We start from the raw sequence: 22,713 nt of genomic DNA on the forward strand, positions 1-22,713 counted from the left end.
AGTTGCCAGGAGCAATTTATAGTCACTGGAAAGAAAACAGCATATATTTAGAGTCTTGTTTGAGATATATGTTGACTCTTATACCCTTTGTCATAATGTAGTGCACAGACCTTGGAACTGTCTGGACATTCTGCAGAATATCATTTTTATCCATTGTATTTATCAGTTAAAATAGGCCACAAGAGTAAGGAGTAGACATCCTTATTTGGATGTCCAAGTAAGGAGTATCTTGGACACCTGGTAAGGCACATGCGTCCCCAAGAGTGACAGAAACGCCCCTGGAGATTAAGGGCCCTGCCACCCCAGTAAAGATTCTTAGAGGTCCAGTGGTCTCACGTATGTTTAAACTGGAGGACAAATTATTGCATCTTGCATATCCACTATGAAGAAGCAGGCAGACTTCATAGCCTTCTTTAGGTTTTGGAGGCAGATATTAACATATTTAGGGACACTGCTAGCACATGTGCTGAGTGACAGAGAAGGCTGCCAGCTTTGATAAAAACTTAGGAAAGAAAAGGGCTCTGTTGCTGGTTCAGACTATTGTGCAAGTAGCCCTCGTATTTGGGCCAAACAACCAGTAAATTCTATGATATTAGAAATACATGCAATGAGAGAGGACACCCTGTGGAGTTTATGGAAAACTGCAATAGAAGAATCACAACATAGTCCTGCGGAGCTCTCTAGCAAGGCCATGCTCTCTGTAGATAATTATATGCTCAATAATCACACAACATCCCTTTTCGGCATCTTACGCATGTGGAGTCCCATCAACCTATATACAACTGAAAGCTGGGAACTTAATGGGTTAAAATAGCTCTGGGCATGCTACTGAAGTTAGGTAGAGATAGCCTTTTTGACAATGGGCATTAAGTGACCATATGGCTAGAAGTTCTCATCATGAACTTGGTTTTCTTAGACCTACCGCTTGGTAAAGACAGACTGGCTTAGCAGCAATCCATAAAAAAGTGAAAGTAGCACACTAAGGACTGGGTATGAAAGTGATTGGAGGGAACAAGGAAGCAATAGGAGCAGTTGGCCCACATCCCCATGTCATCAAAACTGTGGCAGTGGAGTTTTTAGCTTGTAACTATGGATGTTTGGAAATATTGCTAAAGGAGAGTAAAAGCTGAGCTTGGTTCATTGACTAGTCAGCTCAGGATGCGGATGCAAGGCAAAAGGACAGCTGCCTATGTCAGCAATGGAAAAAGAGCAATAGATTAAATCCTCCCAAGATGGTTCAACACATTCAAGTCAATAGATACAATATACCACATTAACAGAATTAAGGACAAAAAACTCATATGAACATCTCCATAGATGCATAAAAAGCATTTGACAAAATTCAATACCTTCATGATAAAAATTCTGAACAAATTAGATATAGAAGGAATGTACTTCAACACAATAAAGATCATGTATGAGGGCTGGGGTTGTGGCTCAGTGGTGGAGTGCTTGCCTGGCATGTGTGAGGCCCTGGGTTCAATTCTCTGCACCACATGTAAATACATAAAATAAAGGTCCATCCACAACTAAAAAATTAGTTTAAAAAATTACACATGACAGGCCCATAGATAACATCATACTCAATGGTGAAAAGTCGAAACATTTTCCTCTAAGACAGGAATCGAACAAGGAAATCCACTCTCACCATTTCTATTCAATATAGTACTGTAATCAGAGCAATTGGGCAAGAGAAAAATATATAGGACATCCAAATCAGAAAGGAATAAGTGACATCATGTGTGCAGATGACATGATCCTATATATAGAAAACCTTAACTATTCTTCCATAAACCTGTTAGAACTAATAAATTCGGTAAGATTTCAGGATACAAAATCAACATACGAAAATCAGCAATGTGGGGGTGGGCTGGGGTTGTGTCTCAGTGGTAGAGTGCCTGCCTACCACATGCAAGGCCCTGGGTTCAATCCTCAGCACCACATAAAAACAAATAAACAAAATAAAGGTATTGTGTACAACTAAAATATATATAAGAAAATCAGCAATGTTTCTATATACTAACACACTCTCTGGAAAAACAAACAAAAGAACTTCATTTACAATAGCTACTAAAAAATAAAATAATAAGGAATAATTTAGCCAAGCTGATGAGATACCTGTAAATTGAAACCCATAAAACACAGTTGTAAGAAATCGAAGAAGACAGAAATAAACTGAACATTATCCCGTGTGCATGGATGGAAGAGTTAATGCTTTTAAAATGTACATACTACACAAAGCAGTCTACAGATTGATTGCAATTCCTATGTAATTCCAATGTCAGTTTTTCAAGTAATAGAAAAAATATCTTAACATTTATATTGAACCACAAAAGACCCCAAATAGCAAATCTTGAGCAAAAAGAACTAAGCAGGAGCCATCTCCCATCTGGATTTCAAAATATACTACAAAACTAAAGTAATCAAAATAGCATAGTACTGCCATAAAACAGACACATAGATCAGTGGAACAGAATAGAAAGCCCAGAAACAAATCCATTCAGTCAACTGGTTTTCAACAAAGGTACCAAGAACACACAATGGAAAAAGGACAATTTCTTCAATTAATGATATTGGAAGAACCAGATATCTACATGCAGAAGAATGATGTTAGAGCCTTATCTCATACCGTATACAAAAATCAACTCAAAATGAACTAAAGACTTGAAAGTAAAACTTGAAACTGCCAGGTGTGGTGGTACATGCCTGTGATTTCAGCCCTCAGAAGGTGGAGGTGGGAGGATTGCTTCAGCCCAGGGGTTTGAGACCAGCCTGGGCAGTGTATCCAGACCTCCATCTCAAAACAACAATAATGAACAACAACCACCCCCCCCTCAAAAAAAAAAAAAAAAAAAAAAAACTGAAACTGTAAAAATATTAGAAAAAAGTATGGGAAAAACACCATGACAGTGTTTTGGGCAATGATTTTCTGGATATGACCTCTTTTTGTCAGCTTTTTTTGCTGTTGTGACCAAATACTTGACAAGAAAAATTGTAGAGGAGGAAAAGTTTATTTGGTGACAATTGTAGAGGAGGAAAAGTTTATTTGGTGCTCATAATTGCAGAGTTCTCAGTCCATAGATGGCCAGCTCCATTGCTCTGGGCAGGATGTGAGGCAGCACATCACGGTGGAAGACTGTGGTGATGAAAGTAGCTCAGGACAGGAAACAGAGAGAGAGTGCTAAGCTCACCAGGGACAAAATATAAACCCCAAAGGCAATTTGGAGGGAGCATGGCTCTGCTTACACTTGTGAGAGAATAAATTCCATTGTTTTAAGCCACCCAGTTTTTGGTACTTGTTATGGCAGCTGTATCCAGTCCCTGTTCCACTTAAGCTACTATAACAAAAGAGCATCCGTTTATTTCTCAGAGTTCTGAGAACTGGGAAATCTAAGATCAAGGTGCTGGCAGATTCATTACGTGATGAGAGCCTCTTCCTCATAGAATGTGTCATCCTAGTGTATTCTCACATGGTGAAAGGGCTTGCTAGCTCTCTAGGGTCTTTCTTATAAGGATACTATCTCTATTCATAAAGGCTGCATCCTTACAACCTAATCACTCTTTGAAGTCCCCACTTTCTAATACCATCACCTTGTGGGTCAGGATTTCAACATATGAATTTTAGGGAATATAAGCATTCATTCAATGAAGTATCAGATAACTGGATAACCATTTGGAAAAAAGATAATGTTGAATCTAAACCTCACATCATATATCAGGATAAAATTCAAAATGTTAACAAAAGTAAAAGTATAGTTATATAAGGGCTAGGGAAAACATGAGTGAATCTCTTATATTTTATACATGTACCAATATGCCAGAATGAAACCTATCATTCTCTATCATTAATAATGCATCAACAAAAAGATACAATTTAAGACTGATACTTAGTAAAAGGATAAATAAGAAAAGATTAAAGATACTATAAAAGTAGTTATACAAAAGTAACCACCAGAATAAAACACAAACTTTCCTGAGCACCAAAAGAAAATTTTAAAAGTGAAGACACTGAATAATGAAAAACAAAAACAAATCAGAAAAGCAGACATCATACAGCATAATTGACAACATTAGATACCTTGACATAATTGAGAACAAACATAATTGTTATATAAATACATATTAATTGGTTTAGCTGGCCTATAAAAGGAAAATAATTTTCAGTGGTCTCATGAAGTGGGTTTTGAGCCATCCTGCATATTCAAGACATTCTATATTTAATTTGTCCTGAATCCTTTATTGACTTTTTCAGATCTCTCCATAAGTCCTGTATTCACCTTTAGTTAATAAATCATCTTCATTTAAAAGGTAAGTACTTAGGGCTATCTTTTTCGCTACTAAAATTGACACAAATCACTTAAATGGCAACTTTAGCTGAAAAGCGTACCTCCACCGGTATTGATCCTGGACGGTCTGTTCTGTAGGTTTGGCTGAAGGAAGATCAAAAGGGGTGAAAATTAGCAAATCAACGAAAAAGCCCAGCTTCTGAACGCCAGCCAATCAGTGATAACCCCCTGTCTTGAAAGTCAACCCATCGGTGCGCGATTCTATGTGACAGCCAATCAGGCGGTGCCTCCTCCAGCAAGTTTACTTTGAAAGAAACGGGTTAACCTGCTCACCCAGCGCTCATGCTAGCGCAGCTGCAAGTTCTCTGCCAATCCCTAAATATTCCCACTTGTGAAAGTCCACCGATTCCTGAATGTCAGGCTTCCCAAAAGCTCCTATAAGAACAGCTTATCCTTTGGAGTAGTTATTCCTGCCACCTGCATCAGATACTGAGTCCAGGGCTTAGTTTGCAAGTTTGCAGCCCTTTCAACGGTTCAGCCTCAGTTAACCGTCAGTTATGAGGTGTTTGAACATATAACTGTTGGAACATACTGCTACCAGAAGTGTTTCTGATTCCAATGTTGCAAGCATATTTTTGAATACTAAGATGAAATTTGCAATAATAAAAAAGTAACAGCTCCATTTACTATCACAGAGATTACTAATGATTTACTTATTATTTATTCTTTGGTAGTGGAGATTGAACCCAGGGTGCTTTACTACTGACCTACATACCCAGACTTTTAAATTTTCATGTTGAGAGAGGGTCTTACTCACTAAGTTGCTGAAGCTGGCTTTGAACTTGCAGATTCTCCTAGATGCAAATAATCATTAAGCAGGAAGCTTTTGGGAAGGATGACATTCTCTGGCAGCAGAAGAAGTCAGAAAAATTTGAAGTATAAGGGGGATCTGGTGTGCCATTATTGACTCAGCTTCCTGAGTTTTTGGGACTACAGGTGTGTGCTTCTATGCCTGGCATATCAATGATTTTAAATGCTTCACTTTCCAAGAGATGGTCATAGATGCAAATAATCATTAAGCAGGAACATTTTTCCCCTTTGTGCTGCATTTTATCATGAAAAAGGTTTGCTTGTAAGGATATTATAAATAAAGTCCCTTCTAAATGAGACTTCAGAAACAATGACAGAATTTGGCAGAGACTCTTACTTTGAGGACAGTAGGCAGAATTTCTAAAATGCCACACCCCAAGATATCCTGACTCAATCTCTAGAACCTGTGGATACATCACTCCTAAGAGTATACTGTATTATGTGGTGCAATGGAACCTGAGATAGGATATTATCCAAGTGGGCTTAATCTAATCACATTAGCCCATTAAATTTGTTTATTTTAAAAAATTGTGGTAAAATACACGTAATATAAAATTTATCATTTTTGCCATTTCTAAGTGTACCTTTCAGCAGGGTTAACTACACTCACATATTTGTGCAACCAGTCTCTAGAACTCTTAATTTTGCAAAACTGAAAGTCTATACCCTTAAGTGAAAACTTTCTATTTCCCTCTCCCCTGTCCCTGATAACTACTCTTCTATTTTCTGTTTCTATGGATTTGACTGATCTAGATACCTCATGTAAGTGAAATAATACAATATTTGTCTTTTTTTGGAGTGGTTTATTTCACATAGTGTAATGTTCTCAAGTTTCATCCATGTTGTAGCATGTGTCAGGATTTCCTTTTTTATTTTTAAAAGATCTTTAGTTGTAGATGGACATAATACCTTTATTTTATTTATTTATTTTAAATGTGGTGCAAGTGCTCTACCACTGAGCTACAACCCCAGCCTCAGGATTTCCTTCCTTTTAAAAAACTAAATAACATTCTACATGAGCCCTTTTAAAACTAAAGTGTTCTCTGGCAGCAGAAGAAGTCAGAAAAATTTGAAGTATAATGGGATCTGATGTGCCATTACTGACTGGAAGATGGAGAGAACCCATGACATGGAGCTAAGTAAGGGAGGCCTCCAGCTGGTAGCCAGCAAGGAAACAGGGACCTGGTCCTACAACCACAAGGCACTGAGCTCGGTTTCTCCCTACAGCCTTCCCCAGCATGGCTGACACTGCTTTTAGAATTTGAAACCCTTACCAGAGAACTGGTAAGCCATAAAGAACTATGAGCTAATGAATATGTATTAGTTTAAACTGATAAATTTGTAGTAATTTGTTACAAAGCAATAGAAAATAAGTAATTTTTCTCATAATAATTCTCATAACTCCTGTTAATGAGAAAAAATGTAATGCTTTTGTTGGAGCTAATCCAAATAAAAGTTCTGATGAAGGCATAGGCACAGGTTGTGTTTATTCACAGTTGAAACAAACCAGGAATGATTCTGTGGAAGTTCTTTGCTGTCCCACCATATTCTGCATATTGCTGTTTAAACAGCACTAGATGTTCCTTCTTTTGACGATGAAGTCAATAAAATTGTCTCTTACCTCACCATTTATCCAGATTGAGCCATTAAAAAGGATTTTGTGTTTCTTGGCCTTCTGTATTCTTCAGTTTTTTCATATTCAGAAACCTATCGACACTTCAACAATACGAGTTGAAAGAATTGTCAGTTTGACAAACTGGAAGTGTGCCTTAGTTCTCAAAAAAAAAAAAAAAAAAGCCCCATTAACTCTATTTATTTCTAAATAATCTATTGCGTAAACCCCACTTTCTTGTTCATAGCTTTCAATTTCTCTTTAGTAATAGGATTATGCAAATTGAAGGGAAAACTTAAAAGAACTTGTTGGACGTGTTAAAGAAATAATTGACAAAATATAGAATAAATGACAAAAATGAGTCCTTTTAGTGTTAAGCCTATTCTTTCTTAAAAATTCATTTATTTTTATTGGTATTGGTGATTGAACCTAGGGGTGTTCTTATCCCCAGCCCTTTTTATTTTGAGACAGGATTTGCTAAGTTGCTTAGGACCTCACTAAATTGCTAAGGGTGACCTTGAACTTGCAATTCTCTACCTCAGCCTCTGGGAAGACAGGTGTATATGCCACTGTGCTTGGTTGACCTTGCTTTTCTTTCTCTTTCTTTTTTTTTTTAAATTGAGACAAAGTCTGGCTATGTTGCTCAGGCTGGCCTTGAACTCCTGGGCTCAAGTAGTCCTCTGGTTTCAACCTTTCAATAGCGGGGACTATCAACACATTCCACTGTACCCAGCTATCCCTTTTTTTAAAAAAAATTATAGGAGAAATATATTTTTTTAATTTTGCACACTCAACATCTCCACAACTCTCTCCCTGCCTTCTTTCACATGTGCATATACAAAATACTCACAAACTCCTCCTGCCCAGTTACCCATTTTCAAATTGAATTTTTGTTGTTGAGTTGTAAGTGTCACATAGGAAATGAGCGTCCCCTAATCTTGAGTGATGAGAATGTGGACATGTGGCAAGCCAGCCATGGGCTGCGCGTGTGTGTGTGTGTGTGTGTGTGTGTGTGTGTGTGAGTGAACTATGAGCACTGAGCACACAAAGTGGACTGAACTGACATTGCCCGTCTGTTTGGGTGGGCCTCACTCTGGTCTTTTCACTTGCTCTGCCAGGATCCCCACATAGCTCATGAGATGGGCATGGCCTCCCTACATGTCAATCAATCTGCTGACAGCAGACATCAGGAAGCTAGACTCAACTCCCTGAAACCTGACACCTTGCCTCATTTGAATGGCTTCTTCCCAATAAAAGGTTTCAGCACATGCTCCCCACAATCCCTCTCTCTCCAAGGACCCCTAAGGTCAGAGGAACTGTCACCGGAAGGAGCCATCACAGGACCCAAAGAAAAAGGTATTCTCTGTCTCTGTGTGATTATTTTGTGACAGCACAGTTCACCTGGAGTGACCCTGAGTGTTTAGTCATGGAACGCGACATGGAAGTATTCTTTATATATTCTGAATGTTAATTTCCTATCTGATGATTCACAAATATTTTCTTCCATTTCTTGGGTTGCTTTTTTACTCTCTTGATAGCATCCTTTGATGGATAAAAGTTTCTAATTTTGATGTAATCCATTTTATCTATTTGTTTTTGTTGTTGTCTGTGCTTTGGTGTTATGTCCAAAAAAATCATTGTCAAAACCAATGTTAGGAAGTTTCCTGTATATTTTCTTCTAAGATTTTCATAGTTTTAGTGCCGCTATTTAAGTCTTTGATCAATTTTGAGTTAACTCTGTGTGTGTATGTGTGTGTGTGTGTGTGTGTGTGTGTGTGTAGTACTGGGGATTGAGCTCAGGGGTGCTTTACCACTGAGCAAAATTCCTAGCCCTTTTTGTTTTTATTTCAAGACAGGGTCTCACTGGGTTGCTATCCTCTTGCATTAGCGCTGCAAATAACTAGAATTATAGGCATGATATGTTACCATGGCCAATTTTGAGTTACTTTTTATATAAAGTATAAGGTAATTTTCTCAGTATCATTTTTCTTTAAAAGACTGTCCTTTCTTGAATGGTATTGACTCCACTGTTAGTCAGGTTTCTATTTCAGGGACAAAATACCCAGATAATCAAAAGGAGGAAATATTTATTTTGACTCACAGTTTCAGAGGTTTCAGTCCATGGTAACTTGGCTCTGTTACAGTTTTGGGGGCTGTGGTGAAGCAGAACCCTCATGGTAGGGAGCATGTGGTAGAGCAAACCTGCTCATCTCCTGGTGGCTAGGATGTAGGAGGTGGGGGTAAAGGCTGGGGTCCCAATATCCCCTTCAAGGACACACCCACTCTGACCTAACTCTCTCCTACTAGGCCCCACCTTCTAAAGGTTCCTTTACCTCCCAGTGGTGACAGGCTGCTAATGAAGCCTTTAATAGCACCCTTGTGAAAATCAATAGACCACATACGCAAAAGATTATTTCTGAGCTCTCTATTCTATTCCATTGGGCTATTTATGTTTATGCCAATATCATACTTTTCTCCTGTAGATATAAGATAGTCAATTTTAATATCAGGAACTGTGAATCCTCTAACTGTTCTTTTTCAAAACTGTGTTGGCTAATTGGAGTGCCTTGAGATTCCATATCAATTTTAGGATGGATTTTTCTATTTTTGCAAAAACCATCATTGAGATTTTATTAGGAATTGCATTGAATTTGCAGATTGCTTTGGATGGTGTCATTTTAACAACATAAAGTCTTCCAGTCCTAGACTCAGAATGTCTTTCCATTTATTTATGTTTTCTTTAATTTACTTCAACAATGTTTTGTAGTTTTTGTATGCAAGTCTTTTACATCCCTTGCTTTACTTATTCATAAGTACTATGTGCTTTTTAATGCTATTTATTTAATGGGATTGTCTTTTTATTTCCTTTTCAGATTCTTCATCATTAATATACATAAAACAACTGATTTTAAAGATTAATATTTTTATCCTATAATTTCTCTGAATGCATTTATTAGAGTTATCAGGGTTTTGGGGTGAGACCTCTAGGTTATGCACATATTAACTATGTAAATAGAGATAATTTTTCTTCTTTTCCAACTTGGATGCCCTTATTTATTTATTTTTTCTTCTCTAATTTTCCTGGCTAGATTTTACTATGTTGGACAATAGAAATCATCATGTGTAGTGTGGAAGAAGGGAATAAAAATTGATGACAATGCTTTTTGGTCAGTGGAAAATCTTGAGAAACCTGTTGATCAAGAGATGCAATGTAATTGCAAAGAATGGAAAAGCAAGTTACACTGTATATGCTGGTATTATGCACAGCAAATAAAAACTGAAGATCAATTCAGTATACTTACAGATAATGCTCATATTGAGCACATTCTTATTAATGAATGTTCAATGAACATAATAATAATACATTAGTTGCAATCATAGTAGAAGGTACGTTACAACATAAATAAACTATAATTATAAGGAATTCATAACCAAATTTTGCAAAATGAAGAACTGTTAAGAAAACTCAAATCATCAGATATATATATTAAAGAAGTAGTAATACAATTGAAATTATACTTATGTTTAATATGTAATTTAAATACTGATAGTTTATTTCAGATAAACAATGAATAATTGTTATTATTATTATATCCCATGAAATATTTATTTTATCCCAAAGTACATATGCATAAACAATTATAAATAATTCAAATTCATCTGAATGTTCTGTATTTTTACTTACCAATTCTTGTAATTCTTACTCACAAAGCAAAATCTACTTTTATACTGTTAGCAAGAACTACATTTAAAATGCAGTGATTCAAAAAGGCTAAAAATAAAGGACGAAGATTTATCAGGAAATGGAAATAACAAGAAAGTAGGAGTTATAAGTCTGATATCAGACAATGTAGACTTCAAGGCAAAATAAATAGATAGAGCTAACAGGTTGGATGGCTCAGTATAGATAAGATGTCAGTGCATCCTAAATTAATCTGTAGAGTCAATGTAATCCAGTAAAATCTCCACAGACTTTTGTAGAAAATGACAAGCTGATTCTAAAATTTACATTAAGGGGCTGGGGTTGTGGCTTAGCGGTAAAGCGCTCGCCTAGTACAAGCGAGGCCCTGGGTTCGATCCTCAGCACCACATAAAAATAAAGAAAGAAAGAATGTATTGTGTCTAACTACAACTAAAAAATAAATATTTAAAATTTACATTAAAATACAAATGACCCATAATAGTGACTCCCCTCCAAAAGAAAAACACAACTTTAAAAAATTAACTAAATTGGAAGAATTTTCACTCCTTGGTTTCATGTCTTGTAAAGCTTGTATCAATCAAGTGGTTTTGGCTTAAGGACAGACAAATTAATGGAACAGACAGTGTAGAAATAAATCTACACACAAATGGTCAATTTTTTTCTACATTTTTTATCGGTACATTATAGTTGTACATAATGGTGGGAGTTGTTGTTACATATTTGTACATGCACATGATATAACAATATAATCTGACCAACAAAATTCCCCAGTATTACCCCTTTCCCTTCCCTCTTCCCTCCCCCAAGATACCTTTGCTCTATTTTACTGATCTCCCTTCTTTTTTTTTTTTTTTTTGTGGTAGCAGGGATTGAACCCAGGAGCACTCAACCACTGAGCCACATCCCCAGCCCCTTTTTAAATATATACATTTTATTAGAGACAGGGCCTCCCTAAGTTGATTAGGGCCTCGCTATATTGCTGAGGTGGACTTTGAACTCTCTATCCTACTGCATCAGCCTCCTGAGCCACTGGGATTACAGGGGTGCACCAGTGCACCTGGCTTCACTTCAATTTTCATGAGATCCTCCCGACTTTCTTTTCCTTTTACCTTTCCAACTTTCACAAAAGAGAGAAAACACATGACCCTTCATGTGGTCAATTGATTTTTACCTAGGTGGTAAGACAGTTAAATGAAGAAAGAAGAATCTTTTAAACAAATGGTTGTAGAAAAACTGAATTAATTTAAAAAAACTTCAATCTAACCCTTACCTTACACCATCTATCTAAATGTCCAAAATTTCACTTGAAGAGGATCACAGAAGTAAAAGTAGAGATAAAACTATAAAACTTCTAGAGGAAAAACAATTGTTACCATTGGTTTGGCAAAGATTTCTTAATTGTGACAAAAAAGCTTGAATTATAATGGACAAAACTTTCTTTTGTATTTTATCCTAACAATGGAGTATTACTCAGCAATAAAAAGAAATGAACAATTGATGCATGTGACAACACAGATAAATCATTAAAATAATTATGCTGAGGCCAAAGCAGGAGGATCCCAAGTAGTCAAGTAGTCCAAGAGTTGGGGTGGTCTTGAGAAAAAGCAGCAGGAATAAAGTGAAGAGAAGAATTACAAAGTGGTATGAGGAGAACTTCAAGAATCATGGATATATTTATTATCTTCATAGTGGTAGTGATTTCATACGTGTCTATATACTCATATTATCAAATTGTACATTTTAAATATGTACAGTTAGTATGTATTCATCATTTGAACTCAATACAGGTGCTAAAACCACAATTCCTCATTCTGAAAATGTCTTGTTAAAGTTTTGTAAAAAAAATAAATAAATAAAATCTGCTTTATAGTTTACAAAATAATTCACCTAGAATAGGGGTCTGCGTGTGCACAGACACACACACTTTTTTTATTCCTTAAGAAAGATATTAAAAGTTCTTTTAGACTTGATTAAGGCATCAGCAGTTTCATGATTTTAGTACATTTTATGGTTTTAGAGTCTGAAGAGTAGAATTAGAGCTTTTATGAATAGGGATTTTCCCATACCAACTTCTACCCATTTAGAAGCAAAATGCTAATAAAATAGTAGCTACTTAATTTTTTCCCAGAGTTATTTGGATATGTGTGAACTTTTGGGCTCTCCTGTAAAATGTTTGTGATCAGCCTGTGTCGAAAGAGGAAAAGAAATACAATTTTGACTGCCTCATTTTGAAAATTAAGTGCAAATTTCCTATTCCCTTCTACTATTTTGAAACCTTGTTTGCACAGAGTGAAGAGAGAAAGCAGGGAGGCGAAAGCAGGAGGATCCCAAGTTCCAGGCCAATCTCAGCAACTTTGCAAGACCCTATCAAAAGGGCTGGGGATGTAGCTCAGTGGTAGAGCAGCACTGGGTTTAGTTCCCAGCACTGAAAAAAATTTCTTTCTAGTATTTAGAATGGTTTTATTTAAAACTCTGTTCAGTTTGTAGTATGCCTTCAAGTCTCAGCCAGATGGGCCATTTATACTATCCTAGGTTATGTAATGCTTTACTTCTTTCAAGGAAAATATCCACACTAAGACGACATTCCAGTTTATACAGTTTTTATTAGACTATGTGAAGGAATGTCATAGAAAAACTGGCTGGTAAGACAACATGTGAACTGAATCTTGAGAACTTTGTTCAGTATCTACATACTAACTAGCAAGTTTCAAACTTTCATCTGAGATAGTAAGAGAAGTACTGGTGGTTAATAAAAATGCTTTATGAAGTCAATCTTAAGCCAAATGAATTTTTAAAAAATTTGAGTCAGAGTGTTTGATTCCTACTGTTAATACACTCAAAGGATCCTTCACTAAATTCAGGGAGAAGATGTTAAATAGTGTGAGAAAAAATGAATGACTCTGCTAAAACAAATATAAATCCTAATGTTGCACTTTAGAAACAAAGACTGAAAGTGCAGAGTAATATTCATGACCTAATCATGAACACTGTTTTTCCTAGCAAGTAAATTTGAAGGTATCATGAGAGAGTGACCAACCAATGTGCAGACATTTGGGGACTGATTTTGTAACATGTCCTTTCAGGCTTTCCCATTTGAATATCTTTATTTGGGTGTTCAGATCCCTGGGAATCTAGGGAATTCTGACTTGGCTTAGTAGCCTCCACCACCTGGTACTATTTTTTTTCAGCAACAGCAGGACAATACAAATATTAAGAATCTTTTTAGGATTCATTGCTTTTGTCATGGTCTTACTGCTTGGGAGGCAGTGTGATATAAGAAGTCTCAAGAGTTCTGCTTCTGCCATCAGCTGGCTTGTGCCTCCAGTTGCTTATCGGTAAAATGAGCAACGTCTATCTCATAGCTGTGAAGATTAAGTGACAGTGAACACTTGTCAAAAGTAGAAATCCAGAGAACAATACATTTATTCTTCCCTCTCTAGTCAAAGAAGCAAAGACTAGTAGTAACATGTGCTGTGAGGTGTCATCCATCCAAAGATGGATATCCCCTGGAACTCAAGCATCAACTAGGAAAAATGTAAAGCTTTTTATTGGTGTATAATACTTATACAGAATTTAGGGTTTCATTGTGGCCTTTTCATACACACACAACAAAATTTGATCAATTTCAATTCACAGCAGCTCTCCTTTTCTTCCTCTCCTCCTCCTGATTCCTTTTCTGTCTTACTGGTCTCCCTTTATTTTCATGAGATCCCCTCTCCCGTCTAGCTTCCACATATGAATAAAAACATAATTTTGACTTTGAGTCTGGTTTATTTTGCTGCATGTGATATTCTCTAGTTTCACTCATTTTTCTGGAAGTGGCATAATTTTATTCTTCTTCATGACTGTATAAAACTCCATTGTGTACCTATACCACATTTTCTTTATCCATTCATCTGTTAATGGACACGTAGATTGATTCTATGACTTGGCTATTGGTAACTGGGCTGCTATAAACATAGGTATGCATATATCTGCATAGTTTTCTAACTTGGCAATTGCAATATTTTTACAAACTTCCAAAGTGACTGGTAATTTCCAGAAATATATAAGGAACAACAAATTTCTCTTCTTTCCGGTAAGGGAGATATAGGTTACATAAAGTTCAGAAACAAATTTAAAAAATTAGATTCCAAGGACTCAACTCAATTTAAAGCATGCTCAAGGTCAGTACTCTGTAATTTGGCTGCAGCAATCTTGATTCATATCTGAGTCATAACCCCCATAAGTTAAACTAGAATAATATATATATAAATAAAACAAAATAAAACCCCAAAACAAAACAACAACAACAACAAAAACCCACCAAAAACTGAAAAGAAAGTCCCCACAACAAAAACATGCTTAAAGTTCCTCTGCAGAAATAGTCTAGAAAAATTCTAAGAGTCTCATTTTGAACCAAATGAAACAATTTACTCAGTCATCAGACCACTGTCTTTCCTTAATATATTAATTTTAATATTAAAGTCATCACCTCTTCAAGTATGTGATCTCTATTGTATTAAAGACAGTCTGATCTTATGAGTTACTCATACTGAAATTCTTCAGAGCTTGTTAGAACACTTATTTTAAGTATTGTTTCTTTTATAGAATTTAGGTAGACATAATGTTCTTTTTCTGTATTCTTATTGGTGCATTAGAATAATATACAATGGTGAGATTGTTGTTATATATTCACACATGCACACAACATGACAATATATCAGTCTCCAATATCTTCCCTTTTCCTCCTCTAATCCCATTTCTCTACACTACTGATCTGCCTTCTATTTTTATAAGACTCTCCTCACCCACCTTTCTTTTCCCTTTTTCTCTCTAGTGTCCACATATTAAAGAAAACATATGACCCTTCGTCTTCTGAGTTTGACTTATTTCACTTAACATCATGCTCTCAAGTTCCATTCATTTTCTTGCAAATGACATAATTTTATTCTTCCTTATAGCCAAATAAAAAAACCATTGTGTATATATAACACATTTTCTTTATCCATTCCTCTGTTGATGGACAAATAAACTGGTTTCATAGTTTGAATTCTGATGCTATAAACATGGGTAGGCATGTATCACTATAGTATAATGACTTTAATTTTTTAGGATAAATGCCAAGTGGTGGTATAGTGGGTCATATGGTGTTTCCATTTCTAGTATTTTGAGGAACCTCTACACAGATTTCAATAGTGGTTGTACTAATTTACAATCCCACCAACAGTGTGAAAGTATTCCTTTTTCTTTGCATTCTGTTCAGCGTTTATGATTGTTTGTAATTCTTGATCATTGCCATTCTGACTGGAGTGAGATGAAGTCTCAGTGTAGTTTTAATTTGCATTTCTCTAATTGCTAGAGATGTTGAACATTTTTTCATGTATTTGTTGATCTTCTTTTGAGAAGTGTCTGTTTTGTTCATTAGCCTTTTTATTTTTTTGGTGTTAGAGTTTTTTTTTTTTTTAGTTCTTTATATATTTGGAATGTTAATTATCTATGGGAACAGTGTGTTTTTTCTCATATGTGGATGATAGAAAAAAAGGGATAAAAATTTTCTCATGAAAATAGAAGCCCAGAGGAGATAGGGAGGAGAGGAGGAGAAGGGGTGGGGAAAGGAAGTTATTGGGAAATGAAATCAACCATATTATGTTGTGTGCATGTACAAATCTGTAACAATGAATACCACTAATATGTATAATTATTATTATTATTTAAAAAATATTTTTAGTTGTCATTGGATCTTTTATTTACTTATATGTGGTGCTGAGGATCGAACGTGCCAGGCAAGCATTCTACCACTGAGCCATAACTCCAGTCCCTAATATGTATAATTATAATGAACCAATAATTTTTTTAATTGGGCATTTAAATTTTTTCTTAGTTTATTAGAATGTTTATTAGAATGATGAGTCACATTTTGTTAATTACTTACCATGTGCCAGGTAATTTATATATATTCATCTATCTAATCCAACCACTTTTTGAAAGTCTAGCAAAAGTACAATATTACTGTCCAAAGGCTCTAAATTTGCCAGTCCTTTATATTTTTAATTTTATTTTTTTCTATTTTCTATGTTTTACTTATCACTGAGTCTTGGCAATGATTTCTGCCCCTTCTGTCTTATATAAATTCCCTATTTCACACTTTTTCTTTTACATAACTAGAGTAACTTTGGAATAGCTCCTATATTTCGCCTTCAGTATGCATGTCGTATAATGTTAGTACATACTTTCTAAAATTACTACTTTCTCTGATATTCTCCTATTTAGAAATATTAGTAATGGCTAATAGTATCTGTTACTCAAGTATTATATTTAGTACCTAATTTTAGATACTTCATCATGATATGTAAATAGTTAAAAGAAATGTCACCCAGAATTCTATATCTAGCAAAAATATCCTACATGAATAATGTTCTGGGGTGGGAGTGTACTTCATTGTAGAGCTTGCCTAGCATACGTGAGGCTCTGGACTTAATTCCCAGCAACACACACACACACACACACACACTCACACACACACACACAAATTTAGTATAATGGTCTAATAAGGACATCTTTTAGATGAAGAAACAACTAACCCAGGCGTGGTGGTACATGCCTGTAATCCCAGCTATGAGAGAGGCTGAGGCAGAAGGATAACAAGTTGGAGGCAAGCTTGGGCAACACAGTGAGACCCTATTTCAAACAAACAAACAAAACTGAAACCAAAACCAATAAACTAAACAACAACAACAACAACAAAAAGAAAAATTAAGAATTTGTTTCCAAAAGCCTACTCTATAAGAAATGTGAAAAAACATTCTTTCTTTCTTTCTTTTTTTCTTTCTTTTTTTTTTTTTAAGCAGCAAAGAGGTGTTTATTGCGAGCTAGCTCGGTCCTCCACGAGCACACACACAGCAGCAGATGACGCTAAGGGTTTGCAGCAGTTTTATACATTCTTTGGAGAAGGCAGGGACCCCCACATACATCATAGCATCTCCTAGCAAATCATCACACACCGCGGGAAAATCAAACAACAACTCTAAAACATGATTAGCACATTCACTGGCGGGAACAAGTTGGGTAGGGGTGATTGGTTACTACAAGAGGGGGAATATGAATAGAATTTTAAAGGCTGCAAGAGGAAAACAACAGGTCACATTTAGAGGCAAACCAATCTGGATTTCAAATGATTTCTCAACCCAGACCCTTAAAACTATGAGGTCTTGGAATAATATATACCAAGCACTAAAAGAAAATTGATGCCAGCCAAAAATACTATATACTCAGCAAAATTAAGCATCAGAATTAATGATGAAATACAAACCTAACAAAAGTTAAAAGAATTCACAACTAGGAAGCCTGCACTACAAAACACACTCAATAAAATATTTCCTGAGGAAGAAATGAAAAATAAAAGTGAAAACTAGCAAAGGCAGGAACTACACTAGAACAACAGTCAATCAAAGGAAAAACCATTCAAATTACAAATCAGAAATAAATCAAAATGACAGGTAATAAAACAATTATCACTAATTACATTGTATGTAAGTGGCCTAAACTCATCAATCAAAAGACATAGACTGGCATACTGTAAAAAAAACAAAACACAAGGCTCAACAATATTCTGTCTCCAAGAGACTTATCTCATAGTCAAAGATATCCACAGACTGAAAGTAAAAGAATGGGATAAAACATATCATTCACATGGATCTCATAAACAAGCAAGTGTTTCTATGCTTATATCAGTTAAAGTGGACTCAAGGCAAAGTTAATCAGAAGGGACAAAGAAGAATATTTCATACTGCTTAAGGGAATTATACATCAACAAGACAATAGTAAATATTATGCCCCAAACAATGAAGCATCTATGTACATCAAACAAACCATTCTCAATTTCAAGAACCAAATAGACTACAAAACAATAATACTGGATGACTTTAACACACTTCTGTCATTACCGGATAGATCCTCCAAAGAAAAATTAAATAAAGAAGGTAAGGGACTAAAAAATACAATTAACAATTTAGACTTAATAGGCATATATAGAATATTTCAACCATCAAAGACTGAATACACTTTCTTCTAAGGAGCACACAGATCCTTCTCTAAAATAGACCATCTTAGGCCCCAAAACAACCCTCAGCAAATACATAAAAAATAGAGATAATACTTTGAATTCTCTCAGACCATAATGAAATGAAATGGAATTAAATTAGAAATCAATGATAAAATAAAAAATAGAAGCTACTCTAACACTTGGAGACTAAATAATACACTATTGAATGATCAATGAATAGCAGAAGAAGTCAGGGAGGAAATAAAAAATACTTAAAGGTAAATGAAAGTAGCAACATAATATATCAAAGTCTCTGGGACACTTTGAAGGCAGTTCTAAAAGGAAAGTTATTGCATTGAGCTCATTCATTAAAAGAATAGAAAGTCACCAAAAATATAATCTGTTTTAGTCAGCTTTTTTGCTGCTGTGACTAAAAACACCCAACCAGAATAATTATTAAGGAGGAAAAGTTTATTTGAGGGCTCCTGATTTCAGAGGTCTTAGTCCATAGAAAGCCAGTTCTATTCTTCAGGGCTTGAAGTGAGGCTGAACATCATGGTGGAAGAATGTGGTGGAAGGAAGCAGCTCACATGATGACAAGCAGACAGAGAGTCCATTCTCCAGATACAAATATATATACCCTAAGTCATGCCCCAATTCCCACCTCCTCCAGCCATGTCCTACCATTTCAGTTGCTATTCAGTTAATACCTATCAGGGGATTTAATCACTGATTTGGTTAAGACTTTTACAACTCAATCTCCTCTGAATCTTCTTCCATTGTCTCACACGTGAACTTTTGGGGGATACCTCACAATCAAACCATAACACTAACATTATATCTCAAAGCCCTAGAAAAAGACCAAATCAATATCAAAAGCAGTAGAAGACAGGAAATAATTAAAACCAGAGATGAAATCAATAAAACTGAAACAAAAACAATTTAAAAAATCAATGAAATGAGGGCTGGGGCTGTAGCTCAGTGGCAGAGCACTTGCCCAGCATATGTGAGACACTGGGTTTGATCCTTAGCACCATACAAGAATGAAGCAAATAAAATAAAGGCATGCTGTCCATTTACAACTACCAAAAAAAGGGGGTTAGTCCCATTAATCCTTTAAAAAAATCAATGAAATGAAAAGATGGTTCTTTAAAAAAAATAAATAAAATTGATAAATCCTTAGCCAAGTTAACCAAGAGAAAAAGGTAAAAAGCTCAAATTACTAAAATTTGTGATGAAAAGGAAACATCACCATGGACACTATAAAATACAGACAATATTTAGAAACTATTTTGAAAATTTATTATGCTCTGATATGAAGACATTGACAAATTTCTAGAGACATGTGACTTACCCAAATTGAATCAGAAGAACATTGAAAATTTAAGCAGATCAATTTCAAGCAATGAAATTGAGGATACCATCAAAATCCTACCAACAAAGAAAAGTCCAGGACCAGAAAGATTCTCAGCTAAGTTCTACCAGACTTTCAAAGAAGAAGTAACACCAATCCTCCACAAATTATTCCATAAAATAGAAAAGTAGGGAACCTTTCTAAACTCATTCTATGAATCTAGAATCATGCTGATACCAAAACCAGAAAAAGTCACATCAAGGAAAGAAAACTTCAGGCCAATATCCCTGATGAACAAAGATGCAAAATTCTTAATAAAATACTGGCAAGTTGCATATAATAACATATTAAAAATAGTGCACCATGATCAAGTGGGATTCATCCCAAAGATGCAAGGTTCGTTCAAACATACTAAAATCAATAAACATAATTTATCACATGAATAGGCTTAAAGGCAAAATTACAGGCTGAGATTATAGCTCAGTGGTAGAGTGCTTGGTTAGCATGGGTGAGGCACTGGGTTTCACACTCAGCACTGCATAAAAATAATAACTAAAATCAAGGTATTGTGTCCATCCACAAATAAAAATTTTAAAAATTTAAAAAAGACAAAAATCACAAGATTATCTCAAGAGATGCAGAAAAAGCATTTGACAAAATACAGCATCCATTCATGTTCAAAACACTATTAAAACAAGGAATAGTAGGAATATACACTGTAAAAGCTATGTACATTAAACCCAAGGCCAATATCATTCTAAACAAAGAAAACTTGAAAGCATTCCCTCTGAAAACTAGAACAAGACAGAATGTGCTCTTTCACCACTTCTATTCAACATCATCCCTGAAACTCTAGTGAGGGCAATTAGGCAAAAAAAAAAAAAAAAAAAAAAAAAAAAAAAAAAAAAAAAAAGATGTTAAAGGGATACAAATAGGAAATAAAGAGCTCAAACCCATCCCTATTTGCAAATGACATGATTCTGTATTTAGGAGACCCCAAAACCACACCAGAAAACTTCTAGAACTCATACATGAATTCGGCAAAGTAGCAGGATATAAAATGAACACCCATACATCAATTGCATTCCTATATACTAATGATGAATCAGCTGAAAGAGAAATTAGAAAGACTATCCCATTCACAATAGCCACTACTTGAGAATCAATCTAACAACAGGTAAAAGACCTCTACAGTGAAAACTACAGAACACTAAAGAAAGAAATCGAAGGAGACCTTAGAAGACGGAAAGATCTCCCATGTTCTTGGATAGCAGAATTAACATTGTCAAAATGGCCATAATACCAAAAGCATCATAAAGATTTAATGAAATTCCTATTAAAATTCCAATGACATTGTTCATAGAAATAGAAAAAGCAATCATGACATTCATTTGGAATAAAATAGGAGGCCTAGAATAGCCAAAGCAATTTTAATGAGAAAAGTGATTCAAGAGACATCACAATACCAGAACTTATGTTGTACTATACAGGTATAATAACAAAACCAGCATGGTATTGGTGTCAAAACAGACATGAAGACCAATGGTATAGAATAGAAGACACACAGACAAATCCACATAAATACAGTTATACTAGACAAAGGTAGAAGTATACCTTGGAGAAAAGATAGCATCTTCAACAAATGGAACTAGAAAAACTTGAAATCCATATGGAGCAGAATGAAATTGAATCCCTATCTCTCACCTGCCACAAAACTCAACTAAAAGTGGATCAAGGACCCAAAGTCCACAACAGTACTCCTAAAGTAAATGAAGTAAAATCAAGAATCAGTAAATGGATGATATTAAACAAAAAGCTTCTTCACAGCAAAGGAAATAGTCAAGAATGTAAAGAGAGAGCCTACCGAATGGGAGAAAATCTCTGCCACCTGCACCTCAGATGGCATTGATCTCCAGGATATATAAAGAACTCAAAAAACTTAACACCAAACAACAACAACAACAACAACAACAACAACAACAAAACAAACAAACAAAAAACCCCCCACAAATAACCCAATCAATAAATGGGCACAGGAACTGAACAGATACTTCACAGAAGAAATATGAATGAATGGTCAATGAATACATGAAAAAATGTTCAATATCTCTAGCAAATAGAGAAACGCAAATTAAAACTACAGTGAGATTCCATCTTATTCCAGTCAGAAGGGCAGCTATCAGGATACAAGTAACAATTAATTTGGGTGAGGACATGGGGATCTCCCACATTGCTGATGGAACTGAAAATTGGTGCAACTTCTCTGAAAAACAGGATGGAGATTTCTCAGAACACTTGGAATGTAACCACCATTTGACCCAATTATCCCACTCCTTGGTATATGCCCAAAGGATTTAAAATCAGCATACTACAGTGACACAGCCACATCAATGTTTATAGCAGCCCAATTCACAATAGCTAAGCTATGGAACCAATCTAGGTGCCCTTCAACAGATGAATGGGTAAAGAAAATGTATCATTTCACATTATATATACATATATATAAAGAAATATTACTCAGCCTTAAAGATGAATGAAATTATGACAGTTGCTGGTAAATGGATGGAACTGGATACCATCATGCTATGTAAAATAAGCTAATTCCAAAAAACCGAAGGTCAATGTTTTCTCTGATATCCAGATGCTAATACACAAAAAAGGGGGCAGGGTGGAGAATAGAACTTCAGTGAAATAGACAAAAGGGAATGAAAAGAAAGGAAAGGGGATGGTAATAGAAAAGACAGTACAATGAGTGAAATATAACTTTTCTATGTTCATGTATGAATATACAACCAATGAAACTCCATATCCTGTACACCTCAAGAATGGAATCCTGATTAAATTGTTGTACTATATATATATATA

This window comes from Marmota marmota, unplaced genomic scaffold (genome assembly GCF_001458135.2).
Source record: "Marmota marmota marmota unplaced genomic scaffold, marMar, whole genome shotgun sequence".
NCBI classification, from domain to species: domain Eukaryota; kingdom Metazoa; phylum Chordata; class Mammalia; order Rodentia; family Sciuridae; genus Marmota; species Marmota marmota.